At 39.8% G+C, this 12,517-nt stretch overlaps 1 protein-coding gene across 3 annotated transcripts in view; it reads left to right on the top strand.

Annotated features, from left to right (window-relative positions):
* The first annotated feature begins 2,877 nt into the window (after nucleotides 1-2,877).
* The window catches only part of LOC106803420 (uncharacterized), a 39,499-nt gene continuing 29,859 nt past the window's right edge, over nucleotides 2,878-12,517 (top strand). For 2 of the 3 annotated variants that reach the window (XM_014794754.2, XM_087422095.1), the window contains exons 1-2: nucleotides 2,879-3,194; nucleotides 3,997-4,051. The gene's annotated coding sequence lies outside the window, so the exon portion shown is untranslated. Of the gene's footprint in view, nucleotides 3,195-3,996; nucleotides 4,052-12,517 lie in introns of all 3 variants that reach the window. The other variant, XM_087422094.1, reaches the window with a different exon arrangement.

Raw genomic sequence — 12,517 nt, forward strand, 5'->3', positions numbered from 1 at the left:
TCATGTGAGGTATGAAGTTCCTCCAACACCCAAACAAGCCTGTCAGATGTTGTGCCTCATTTTTGTTTGTTAGAGGTTTTAAAGCCAACAGTTTTTCTTTAACAAACCCAGGGCTTTTTCTCTGGGCATCATCAGCCCACATGGTTCCCAAGAAGCTTACTTGAGTGGTTAGCCCCTGTATCTTGTTGGGATGTTAATCTTCCAGCCCTGGTTCAGATACTGACTCATCTTATGAAAGGCAGTCTGTATGTTATCCTTAGCCCTTCCAATCAGAATAATGCCATCAATGTAATGGTACCAGGACACCTCTGGTGATATTTCAGCCTTTTCTAGGTCTCAGCCTATCCACCAGTAATGTTTAGGCAGCCTGTGGCAACATGATAAAATAAAGGTAATTAGAACTTTGTGAAGGCAAATTGGCTCTGATCTTCAGGATGCAATGGGATGCTGAGAAGGCATTAGCAATGTCCACGACTGCAAAACAGACACTTTCAGTGTGCACTATGGACTCCGTGATTGTTAAAATTGGAACGGTGTGTGAGAAAGACTACTGTCACATTGAGCTCATGGTAGTCCACAGTCAAGTGCCAAATAACATTGTCTTTTTCCACCGGCCACTGAGGGCTAATATGTGACATGGTTTCTTTAAGCACCTCTGCCTCCATTAGCTCCTTGATCAGTATAGTGACCTCTGACCTCTTCCACTCCCCCTATCTCCCTTCGCCTGCATCCTATACTGCTTCACAGTAACTACATGATTATACTCGAGAGGTCTAGTAGGCTCCAGGTTGTGTACTTGTGCCACTACCACTGTTCCAATCATGGCGTTTCCCCATTGGGAACATCCCTTATGATCAAGAGAATTATTACCTATAATTAACACATTTATTCCCACAATACATTCAGCAGTATCAGTGACAACCACTTGAGTGGCTATTGCCCCCAAAGAGCCCACCTATAAAGTTATACCAATCCATTGTCCAATCTGAAAATTACTTCCAAATCCACTTCAAGTAATTTTTTTGACCATGCCCAAGGGCGATTCCTAGCACCACAGAAACTTATGTTCCAATGTCCAGAAGGGCTTAAAACGTTTAGCAACCTTGGTCATTGTCAAGTCCTCAACATACCTTGACCAGCGTATGTGGCCCTGGGTCCCTCTCAGGGAAGGACAGACCTTTGCCTTTATTCCAGTCCTATTTGTTCTTAAAGTAGGTAAGGTCTGGAAAGAGGCAATATTGAAGGCATTGGATCAACATCAATCCAAACAGCACAGACCTCTGCACGGGGATCTAGGTCCTCTTGGTCCTCTTCCCGTTTGTCCACAATAAATGCTAAAGCTGGCTGGCTGGGTACCTCCCCTTTACAGAAGATATACAAATGGACACATCAGGGAAACTTAAATTAACACCACCACACACCCACCATAAAGGTTAAAAAGGAAAAGACATACGATATTATGTGTTTAGGATGCAGAGCAACTGGAACTATAATACATAGCTGGTGGATTTGCAACTGGAAAACCACTTGGGAAAACCACTTTGGAAAACTGGCAATATATACTGAAGCTAAACTTATGTATAAGCTATGACCCAGCAATTCCCCTCCTAGGTATATATGCAACCAATATGCGTACATATACACAGCAAAAGATACAGACAAGAATGTTCATAGAGCACTATTCCTAGTAGCCCCAAGCTGAAAACAAGCCAAATACCATCAACAATGAGAATAAACAAACTTCACTGATTAATCTCACAAACAGAATATTTGGCGAAAGAAGTCAGATCAAAGGGGAAAAAAGTACATTCAACATGATAACATTTAAAAAGTTCAAAATCAGGCAAAACTTATCTATGTTGTTCTAAGTCAGATGATGGATACCTTTACAGGAGACCAGTAGGGGTCTTCTGAGGTGCTGCTCACACGGGTTTGCAACTTTATCCAGCTTTACTCTAATGATTTGGGCACGTTTTGTATGTTATATTCAAAAACTGAATTTGATACCGAGCAATGGGCTCGCTCTGCTCACCACGATCTGAGCCTATTAATCACAAGTTAGAGATCAAGAAACAAAGTTTAATTAGATTGGCTGGCAAATCAGAAGACAGGTGACTAATGTCTCAAAGACCCATCTTCAAAGATTACAGAATCTTGAGGGCGTTATATGGGGAAAATGGGCAGTAAGGAGGGAGTCCAGGGATGTTGCTCTCCAGGCACCACATTGTTCCATTCTTCTGTCAGCTGTGATGGATACCTTGTAGTTGTATTTCCTGCCTGCAGTCAGCCTGTTCCTAGAGAGAAACTCATAGAACAAAGTTTTAATTTATCAAGCTATTGGACAGTACATATCTAAATAGAGGCCATGAATCAGGAGAGCATGTGAATTTTTTGGAGTATGTGCCGTGCAGCGAGCAGTCACACGGAGGAGTGGCTGGAGCCATTTAATGTAACAAGATGGCCTCACTTATGCTCACTTACATACTTTAAACACTTAAAATTTTTTTATTTAAAAAAAATCATAAAAAGTCTCAGGCACGGCAGCACAATCACACCCCAGTGTCACAAGCTGAAGCAAACGCCTTCAAACCAGCAGTAAAGAGTCACCCTCCTATGCCCTCCTCCCCGCCAGGCCTGGCTGCGGTCAGGGCCGAGGATTCCTCTCCTTCAGCCTCCTCAGACACCGCTCTATCTTCCCCAACGCCGGCCAGGTCTCCTGGCCTCCACCACTCTGCGGCGGCATCCACGACAGCCAGGCCTAACCGCGAGCTGACAGATCAAGACTACCCGCTCCGCCCTCGGGGGTTCCCAGGCCGCACTACACGTCCCAGAAGTCCCCGCGGCGGAAATAAACTTCCGGCTGGAAGGCGAGATGGAGCGCCGCACCGCAAAGCCGCGCCTGCCGCGGGTCGAGGGGATTCGCCTTAGTCAGCCGCGGACCCGCAGGTCGCGGGCTGGCACCGCCGGAGGATGGCCGTGCTGAGAGGAAGCAAGAGGCTTGGGGTGCTGGCTCTCTCCCGGCTTCCGTGTTCTGGACTACATTTCCCATAGGCCTCCGGGTGTCACGTCACTTTCTTCTGCGTTGTCTTGGCTGTTGTGCTGGGCGAGTGGAGCGGCGCGGCGCGGAGGGAGCGCGGCTTGTTGGTCTGTGTTGCGACAGCCGAGACCGGGCCGGATTCCAGGAGAAGCGAGAGGTGAGGCGTGTCTGAGCTTGGGACGGAGGCCGGCGGTGTCTGGAGCCTCAGGCGTTAGCACACCAGCGTGTGTGTGCGCGATGTGTCTGTGAGGCTGCATGCTTGAGTGTGTGACCACATGAGAAAGTGCTAATTGTGTCTCCAGCCGAGAGAGTGGTTGTGTGAAGCTGTGCGATGACCCAGTGACCCCGATGTCATTGACTGTCTTTATGTCCCTGTTCCCTCCTCAACCGTGCCCAGCCAGGAGCCGATACGGGGCGGGCAACAGTAGGGTGAGAATTGCTCACGCTGAGGCCATTTGTGAGTTCGAGGGTTTCTGGAAGCTTATGGTTGTGAGGTCTCTGTGGCTGACTGCTCCCTCTACTTGTAGCCACGGGGTCCCAGATTCCCTAGAAATGGCCCCTCCCGATGTGGGACGATAGAAAGGTGAGTCCCAGACTAAAGATTTCAGATAAAGAAACGTGTCTCCAAGTCGCGACCTGATCTCAGAATGAGAATTGTAGAGCCAGAAGCAGCCCCAAGTTCGGGGGGCTGAGAAGAAAGGAGGGAAAAATCGAGGTAGTAAGATGCCGCTCTCTCCCCTCAGGAGTCCACCTGGGGAGCCCTTGGGGATTCTCGACCTCCTGTGGTGCCCAGAGAGGGCCGCTTTGCCCAAGTCTCCCTCTGACCTTCCGCTGAATGGCTGCTTTAGCTCAAGGGAGTGGAAGTAGAAGATGTCTAACAAGTCAGGCTGGCCTCAAAGAAAGGCTTGGTGTCTCAGGATTCATTATCCCTTACCTACTAATGGCCTTCTCCTACACAGGCGACCAGAGAGCAAGGGAAGAGCAACTGTTGGACAACTGAGAGTTTTATCCGAGGTGTGTTGTTATTTTCTCTTCTATCTCCGAAGCGCTTTCTGGTTTTTTCAAGATAGGCGAACATTTGGATCCTTTTAATGATCTGGTCCTTGGGCCTTGCTATTCCAAAGAATAATGGGGGCAGAGGGAATGGACCCAAAAAGGCTCTTCCACTCCATTTCCGTCCTTTTCATCTGAGGTGCACATATTCATGTGGCAAATATTTCAATTCTGTCTCCGTACTTAGTCTTTTTCCAAGATTTTTGAAGGAATAGAACACATCCCTCAGAGTGAAATTTGAAAGCCTTTATTTTTAGTATTTTCTTTTCAATTTTATTGTTTAAGAGATAATCCTCTTAAGTATTAAAAAGATTCAGAAGAGTACACAGCAAATTCGCCCTCTCAGCCTTGCCCCTAGTCATGTGGTTTTCCCACTTCAGAGGCAACCAGTGTGTCTAGTTTCTTGAGTACTTCCAGGGGAATTCTATACATATATTAGGATATGAAGGGCTTCCTCACTTTTTATAGCTGCACAGTATTCCATGCTTCTATAATTTTTAAAACTGACCCCTGTTAATGAACTTTCAGACGGCTGTCAGTCTTTTGCTATTATAAACAATGGTGGGATAAATATTCTTGGTATATATGTCATTTAGCTCATTGATGAGTTTATCAGTAGCGTGAATACTAATTTCTGGGCCAACTTACATGTGGACATCAAATTTCAATAATTTTTGCTATATTGTCCCTCAAGGAGGCTGTACCATCACTTTCCTAACCAATATTTTCTGATTTTATGTTTCAGTCAAGGTATTTTGCTGGTTGTTGGAAAGTTTAAGGAAATTATTAATATGCTCTTAACAGAGTTTTTCAAACTATAGGGTTATTACCTGATTTTTTATGTATGGTAAAATCAATTTACTGAGCCATGATCAGCATTTTCATTAACTTTTTATTATAAAAAATTCAAACATGTACAAAAATCGACAAAATAGCAATGAACCTCTATGTACCACTTTGCTCAGCTTCAATAATGATTGACTCATGACCATTCTTGTTTAATCTATACCTCTGTCCGCCCCAGGATTATTTTGAAGCAAACACCAGGCATTGTAGCATTTCATCTATAAATATTTCAACGCATATATGAATGATGAAAAGTCTTTTACAAAGCTTAATCACAATACCATTATTCTCCCTAAAAAAAGTGAATAATACTTCCTTAATATCAGATGTCCAGTTACTGTTTGGATTTCCCCACAGGACAAATAACTTTTTTTTAATTTTAAGGTTTCTTTGAATCCAGGTCCAAATAAGATCCATGCATTGTGATTGGTTCATAAGTCTTTTAATAAAATCTTTTTAGAAATCTGTAGTTTCTCATTCTCCTTCTTTCTATCTCTCTTTCCTTGCAATGAATTTGTTGAAGAAACTGAGTGATTTGTCCTGTACAGCTTCCCACAGTCTGCTATCATTAACAGATTTTTATGTGTTTTCTGTACTTAGAAGTTATATCTAGAGGCTTGATCAAGTTCATGTTTCTTACTTCTTTTTTTTTTTTTTTTGGCAAAATGACTTCATTGATGGTAATATATACTTCCATTAAGAAGTACATAATGTCTGCGTATCTCTTTTTGTGATGTTTGCTGTTATTTCATTAATGGTTGCTAAATAGTTATATGCTAATTCATTAATTCTTATCTTGATAATTGGAGTACTTCTCTAAAGTGAAAATTCCCTTCATCACCTGGTTATACTGAGGTACAGACTGTTCCAGGGAAGCAGGACAGATTCTTTCTCTTAATTTTTAAGTTTTCAAACTGAGGAAATAATGAACAATAATGAAATAATGGTTTGCTAGCATCCTCTCCTGGGGACCAGTGATTTTTATGTTTTACTATCATTATGAATGTATGGATTTTGATAAATTTACATGTTTCAATCTATTGCAGTTGTTCTATTTCTGTGGACTTAAATTAGCATTTTTCTATATTTGACCAGTTGGAGCCTATTCAGTTTGGCTATGGGTCCTTTTGACTTGGTCCTAGTAGTCTTTGATAGCTGTCTTGGTTTTCAGTATATCTTTTTAGTCAAGAGTTGACAGGGGCTGGCCTGGTGGTATAGCAGTTAAGTTCACGTGTTCTGTCTCGGCAGCCTGGAGTTCGCAGGTTCGGATCCTGGGCACAGACCTACTCACCACTCCTCAAGCCATGCTGAGGCAGCGTCCCACATAGAAGAGCTACAGCTCTACAATTAGGACGTACAACTATGTACTGGGGCTTTGGGGAGATAAAAGAAAAAGAGGAAGATTGGCAACAGATGTTAGCGCAGAGTCAATCTTCCTCAAAAGAAAACAAAAAACAAAAACTTCTCTTATTCCTCAAAAACTGTTATTAAAAAAAAAAAGAGTTGACAGACTTTTCTGGAAAGGGCCAGGTAGTTAATATTTTAGGCTTGTGGGTCTCAGAGTCTGAGTTGCGACTACTCAGCTTTGTTGTAGAGTGAAAGCAGCCGCATATAATCTGTAAACAAAGGCATGTGGCTGAGTTCCTGTGAAACTTTATTTCCAAACACAGGCAGTGGGCCTACCAAATAGGAGCAGAGTTTAAAAGGTGAAATTTGATATCTAATTTAGTGGATGCTAATAGAGACGGTTTAGTTTTTACAAAGAATAGGTGTCAGCTCCAATTTTTAAGTAAACACCTCCCACATGCACACCTTCTCACACACACTTAATGGAAATCAAATTCCCTGGAACACCCATGGGAGAGAAATGCTATTACTGTTTCCAAAGCAGTTGTCAGATTTCTGGTTAATATCTCAAATAAGAGCCTCACCTTGTATGTGAAAAGGCCTCTTATAAACTTGATGATTTGTTCAGGAAAACAAATGAAATGGATAGATGGAATTTATTTGGAGTTAAATTTGAGAGAAAAGGAGAAGCAGAAGGCTCATTTTATTATGTGTTATTTTATTCTTATGCATTTTTATCCTGTTGGTGAGGTCATTGGCTGAGTAATGCCCCAAATAGGACTGGTCTCATTGCAGGTACCCAGAGTACTTGAATTGTATTAACTTAATGTTGAAAACAAAAACAAAAGCAAGCAGTGGGCTAGATTTGGCTAAGAGACCATTATTACTCTGTTCTAGACTCTCATACATTTCCTGATTCAGACTCCTTTATGTTAATGGGAAATGGTATTTCAAGACTATAGTCTAGTTGCTAGGATCTTCATTGTTACTGGGTTGTTCATTGTTTCTATGGCTTTACAAAGCTAATATATAGGTATTTTTTTAAAGATTAAAAAATAAACTTTCACAGCCCCGAGGAGCCTAAAGAGACATGATGACTCAATGTAATGTGGTATCCTGGATGTGAGCCTGGAACAGAAAAAGGACAAAAATCCTGATTTATTCCACACTTTATGAAGAATACTCAGAATAATAAGACCGATCAATGATTTGATTACTGAAAACAGTTTTTCGATTTTGTTTGTTTATTACAATCTTTTTGCTCTTTAGGGTGTATCCCACTAGGGAGATGCAATAAAATTGCTGTATTTTAAAGTCATTTGGAATAGTTCCTCTTGAGAGGTTAAGCCACCAATTGGAATCACCGATTTGTTTGTTTCACTTTCACTTTTTAGAGATTGGTCTTTTAAAATTATAATTTTGACCTATAATTATGTAAAGTATTTACATGGCCCCAAAGTCAAATATGCAAAATAATGTTTAATTCTATGTCTCTTCCCCCATAGCCTTACTTTCTACCTATAAGTAGCTATTGTTTTCTATTTTATAGTTTATTGCACCTTTTAAAATATATAAGAAAGTATATAGTATACAATACTATAAGAAAGCATGAGTGTGTATTTGTGCAGCTGCTGTGGAAAGTAGTCTGGAGGAGTGATGACTAATGAGTGCAGGATTTCTTTTGAGGTAATGAAAATGTTCTAAAATTGATTATGGTGATGGACTCTGAACATACTAAAAGCCAATGAATCGTACACTTAAAAGGGTGAATTTTATGGCATGTGAATTAAATCTCAATAAAATTGTCTTAAAAAGTGTGCTCTTAAATAAAAATAAGGAAAAAAGAGTGATGCACTCACTATCCCCACTTCTGTTCAATGTTTACTTCACATTGTAGGCACTGCAGTAAGACTAAGGGGAAAAATGGTAAAAAGTCTAACCATTGAAAAGCAACAGGAAATTGATGAGCAGATAATATGATTTTCTATAGGGAAACAACAAAATATGGAAGTATTCTAAAAATTAAGAAAAGAAAAATCAACAAATATATAAATAAGAAACAAAGTTCAGTGGCATTTATCTTTTGGAAATGTTGCCAGCTTATTTTTGAAAGGAATTGCTAGGAATGGAATACCTGGATCAATGGATAAATGCTTCTGTAATTTCCTAGTTACTGCTAAATCCTCCTCCTTTGAGGTTGTACATTCACTCAAGCAACATTTTGGTGCTGGTTTTCCCACGGGTCCTCCCACAGACTGTACTGTCAAACTTTGGGGTATTTTCCAATGTTATTGGTCTTTCAGTGTAATTTTAATTAGCATTTCTGTCATAATGAGCAAGGTTGAGCATCTCCTTATATACTTTAGTGTATTTGCATTTGTTTTTCTGTGAACTGTCCATTCCTGTTTTTAAAGCTGTTTGATATATTATTTATGTTACTCCTTTCTCTGTAATATAAGTTCCAAATGCCTTTTCCCATGTTGTCATTTACCCTTTTCTTTTACTTACGGTGTTTTTCCATTCAATTAAAATAAATTTTTTGTAGTTAAATATCCATCTTTCTCTTATGACCTGTATATTTGTCTCATGGCTAGGTAAATTTCTCCAACTCCTAATTTCAGAAAAATCCAGGCATTGTTTCTTCTTGTACTTACATGATTTCAATTTTTACATTTCTCTCTCGGCCCCATCTGAAACTTAATCTGATGTGTTGTGAGAAGTAGTGCAATTTCATGATTTTTCATATGACTATCTACTTATCCCATCATCACCTTTTTAAAGGTCCATATATTCCCGAGTGATATGAGATGCCACTTTTATCAAATACAAAATTTCCAAATATTTGGGTCAATTTTTAAACTTTACTAATTTTCACTGGATTTTCTCGCTAGTATTATGAAGGAATTTTTAAAAATAAGGAGGGCTTCTGAAGGTTCCCATAGGATACCTAAATCTATATCTCCCCACATATCCTTTAAAAACCATACAAATGAACAAAGAGAACAATTAAAACTGCATGTAACAGCCTACACCTATGGCCTAATTCAGAGCTAGATGTTACTATAAACTTCGGTTTTTATGTAAGTGGAGAAATGCATACCCAAAACAGGCAGACCTAGCTCTGGTGTCCACCCCAAACTGCAGAGTCAGGCAGAGACTTTGAAAAAAGGGATGTATTGCAGTGCTGCCAATGTTGGAAAATGGATAACTTAATCCCCAGGAAGACAGAGTTCCCCCTTGAGTGGGGAAATATTAACATGACTGAGCCTGTTGGATTAGAGCATTGCCTTTTGGGGAGTTAAAAGGAAGATTCTTGAAAATGGTGAGATGAAATGTGGCAGTCTTAGGAAGTGAGCACTTCTGGAGGAGAGGGAAAGCAACATGAAAAGAAAAAGCATGCCTTAGGGGCTGATGGTGAAAGGAAAGAAGGAATCAAGTGATGGAAACTAAGTGCTCTTCAGAACCAAAAAAGTGTCACAGAATCAGAAGAGACAGAATGTGTACAGTGAAGAATTTGGCCTTGTCCAAAGAGAGGCCTGGTCTTGTTTCTAGGCTTTTGGGAGATAATCTCCAGGCCCTTGAAATATGATGCCTGATTGGTGTCTTTGTTTGCCTGGAGGCCTTAGGTCACACAGTATAGTCTAACAATGTGATTTAGAATGGGAACTGGCCACACCTGTATAGTCTTAGGGTAGGGGCTGGCCACGCACAAAAGGACAACAATGTGACCTAGAGTGGGGGCTTTGGTTCACATGGTACCAGTTGACCTGGAGACTGACATCAACCACATAGTCAATTAATCAGTCATTCCCACTTATGGAGCCCCCATAAAAACTCTGAAAATTGAGGCTCCGGTGACCTTCCATGGTTGGCAGTACTTCATGCATTTTGTCACACATTGATGCCAGGAGGTAATACATCCTGACTCTATAGGAAGACGACATGGAAGCTCCATGTTTGGTATTTCTCCTGGACTCTGCCCTATGTGCTTCTTCCCTTAGTTGCTTTTAATCTGTATCCTTTTCCTTTAAACTGTAACTATGAGTGTAATAGCTTTCTGCAAGTTCTGTGAGTCCTTGTCATCAATTATTGAACCTGAGGGTGGTTTAGGGAGCTCTCAGTTTGTGTCAGTTGCCCTTAGTTGGTTTTGGGAGCTTGCAGTTGGTGTCAGAGTGAGGGCAATCTTGGGGGCCTGTGCTTTCTAACTTTGTGATTGGTCAAAACTCATACAAAATCCCACTCCAAAAAAGAGACTATTTACTAAGAACATTGCACATCATATAATCAAAGAAGAAAATGCCCTTGGACTAGAAATTCTATTAAACTACCCAAAACTTCACATCCTTCTTTAATAATACCTGTTATGCTGGGATAGAAAAATCTAAGACGTTAAAAAATCAACAGAAAATGGTAAGAAATATATATGCAAAGCTACTAAAAATTACTAAAAGAAAACAGAAAATGAGAATCAAACCATTTTTAGCTACTAAAATACTCTGTACAAAACCAAACATGAAAACAGAGGAAAAGTAACATAATCTTCTGGTATGAGTTAATATCAAAAAGGCTTTTATAAATAAGAAACAACACTTAAATCAGAAATTCAGAACTTCATAAAACACATGGAACAGGAAAACCAGGAAGAATAAAACAAGAATTGAGTGAATGATTAATGAAATTAAAGCAAAAACCAAAACAATCTTGATATTAAGACCCGATTATAAGGTAGCAAGCTTAGATTTTACATTTGAATGAAAAAAATTCAAAGAAATAATGGCTGAAAAACTTTCAGATCTGATGAAAACCACTGATCTAGCCATCCAGTAAGTTTAATGAACACCAAGTAGGATAAATGCAGAGATGTACACCCAGAGACATCATAGTCAAAATGTTGAAAGCCAAAAATAGATAATCTTGAAAGTAGTAAGGAAAAATGACTCATCGCATACAAGTGAACCACAATAAGATTAACAGCTGACTTCTCATCGGGAGTCATAGAGGCTAGAAGGCAGTGTGACAACATATTTAAAGTGCTGAAAGCAAAAAACAAAAATCCTGTATCCAGCAAAGCTATTTTTTGAACATGAAAGCAAATTAAAGACTTGCCCCCACACTGGAATTAAGTTAGTATACATCTGAAGTAGAGTCTCAGAAGATGGATATTGTAATGATTACCTAAGAGCAATCATTAGAAAATCATTTAAAAATATATAGTTTTAAAAATCATTAAAGGAATTAAACTGACGCGCTAGAATATATCCACTTTAGACAAAAGGTGGTAAAAAAGGAGAAACTGAGGAACAAAGTAGTAATGAGACATATAGAAAACCAGTAGCAAAATGGCAGACATATTCAACCATATCAATAATAATATTAAAAGTGAAAGGGTTAGACAATCCAATCAAAAGGCAGAGATTTTCTAACTGAATTTTAAAAATAAAAAGATGCAGCTCTACACTATCTACAGGAGATACACTTTAGATTCAAAGACACTAATAGGTTGAAACTGTAAAAGGATGGGAAAAAAGATACACAGTGCAAACTGCAACCTTAAGCAAGCTGGACTGGCTATATTAATATCAGACAAAATAGACTTTAATGGGGCCGGCCTGGTGGCGCAAGCGGTTAAGTGCATGCGCTCTGCTTTGGCGGCCCGGGGTTCACAGGTTCGGATCACAGGTGCACACCGATGCACTGCTTGGCAAGCCATGCTGTGGCAGCGTCCCATATAAAGTGGAGGAAGATGGGCACAGACGTTAGCTCAGGGCCACTCTTCCTCAAGAAAAAAGGGGACGATTGGCATCGGATGTTAGCTCAGGGCTAGTCCTCCTCACACACACACAAAAAAATAAACTTTAAGACAAATACTGTTATTAGATAAAGAAGGACATCTAACCATGATAAAAGAGTCAGAATGTCAGGAAGGTATAACAGCTACTAACAGGGCTCTAAAATACATGAAATAAAAATGGAAGTATTTCAGGGAAAATAGACAATTCAACAATAATAGCTGGGGACTTTGTAACTCCACTTCAATAATTGATAGAACAACTAGACAAAAAATAAAAAAGGATATAGAGAACTTGAACAACATTCTAAACTATCTAGAGCTAACAGACATCTATAGAACATTTCATCCGAAATTGCAGAATATACATTCTTGTTAACTGTACATGAGACATTCTCCAGAATAGGCCATATGCTAGCCGTAAAATGAGCCTCAAATCATTTAAA

Source organism: Ceratotherium simum, chromosome 33 (genome assembly GCF_057802395.1).
Source record: "Ceratotherium simum simum isolate JZ-2026a chromosome 33, ASM5780239v1, whole genome shotgun sequence".
NCBI classification, from domain to species: domain Eukaryota; kingdom Metazoa; phylum Chordata; class Mammalia; order Perissodactyla; family Rhinocerotidae; genus Ceratotherium; species Ceratotherium simum.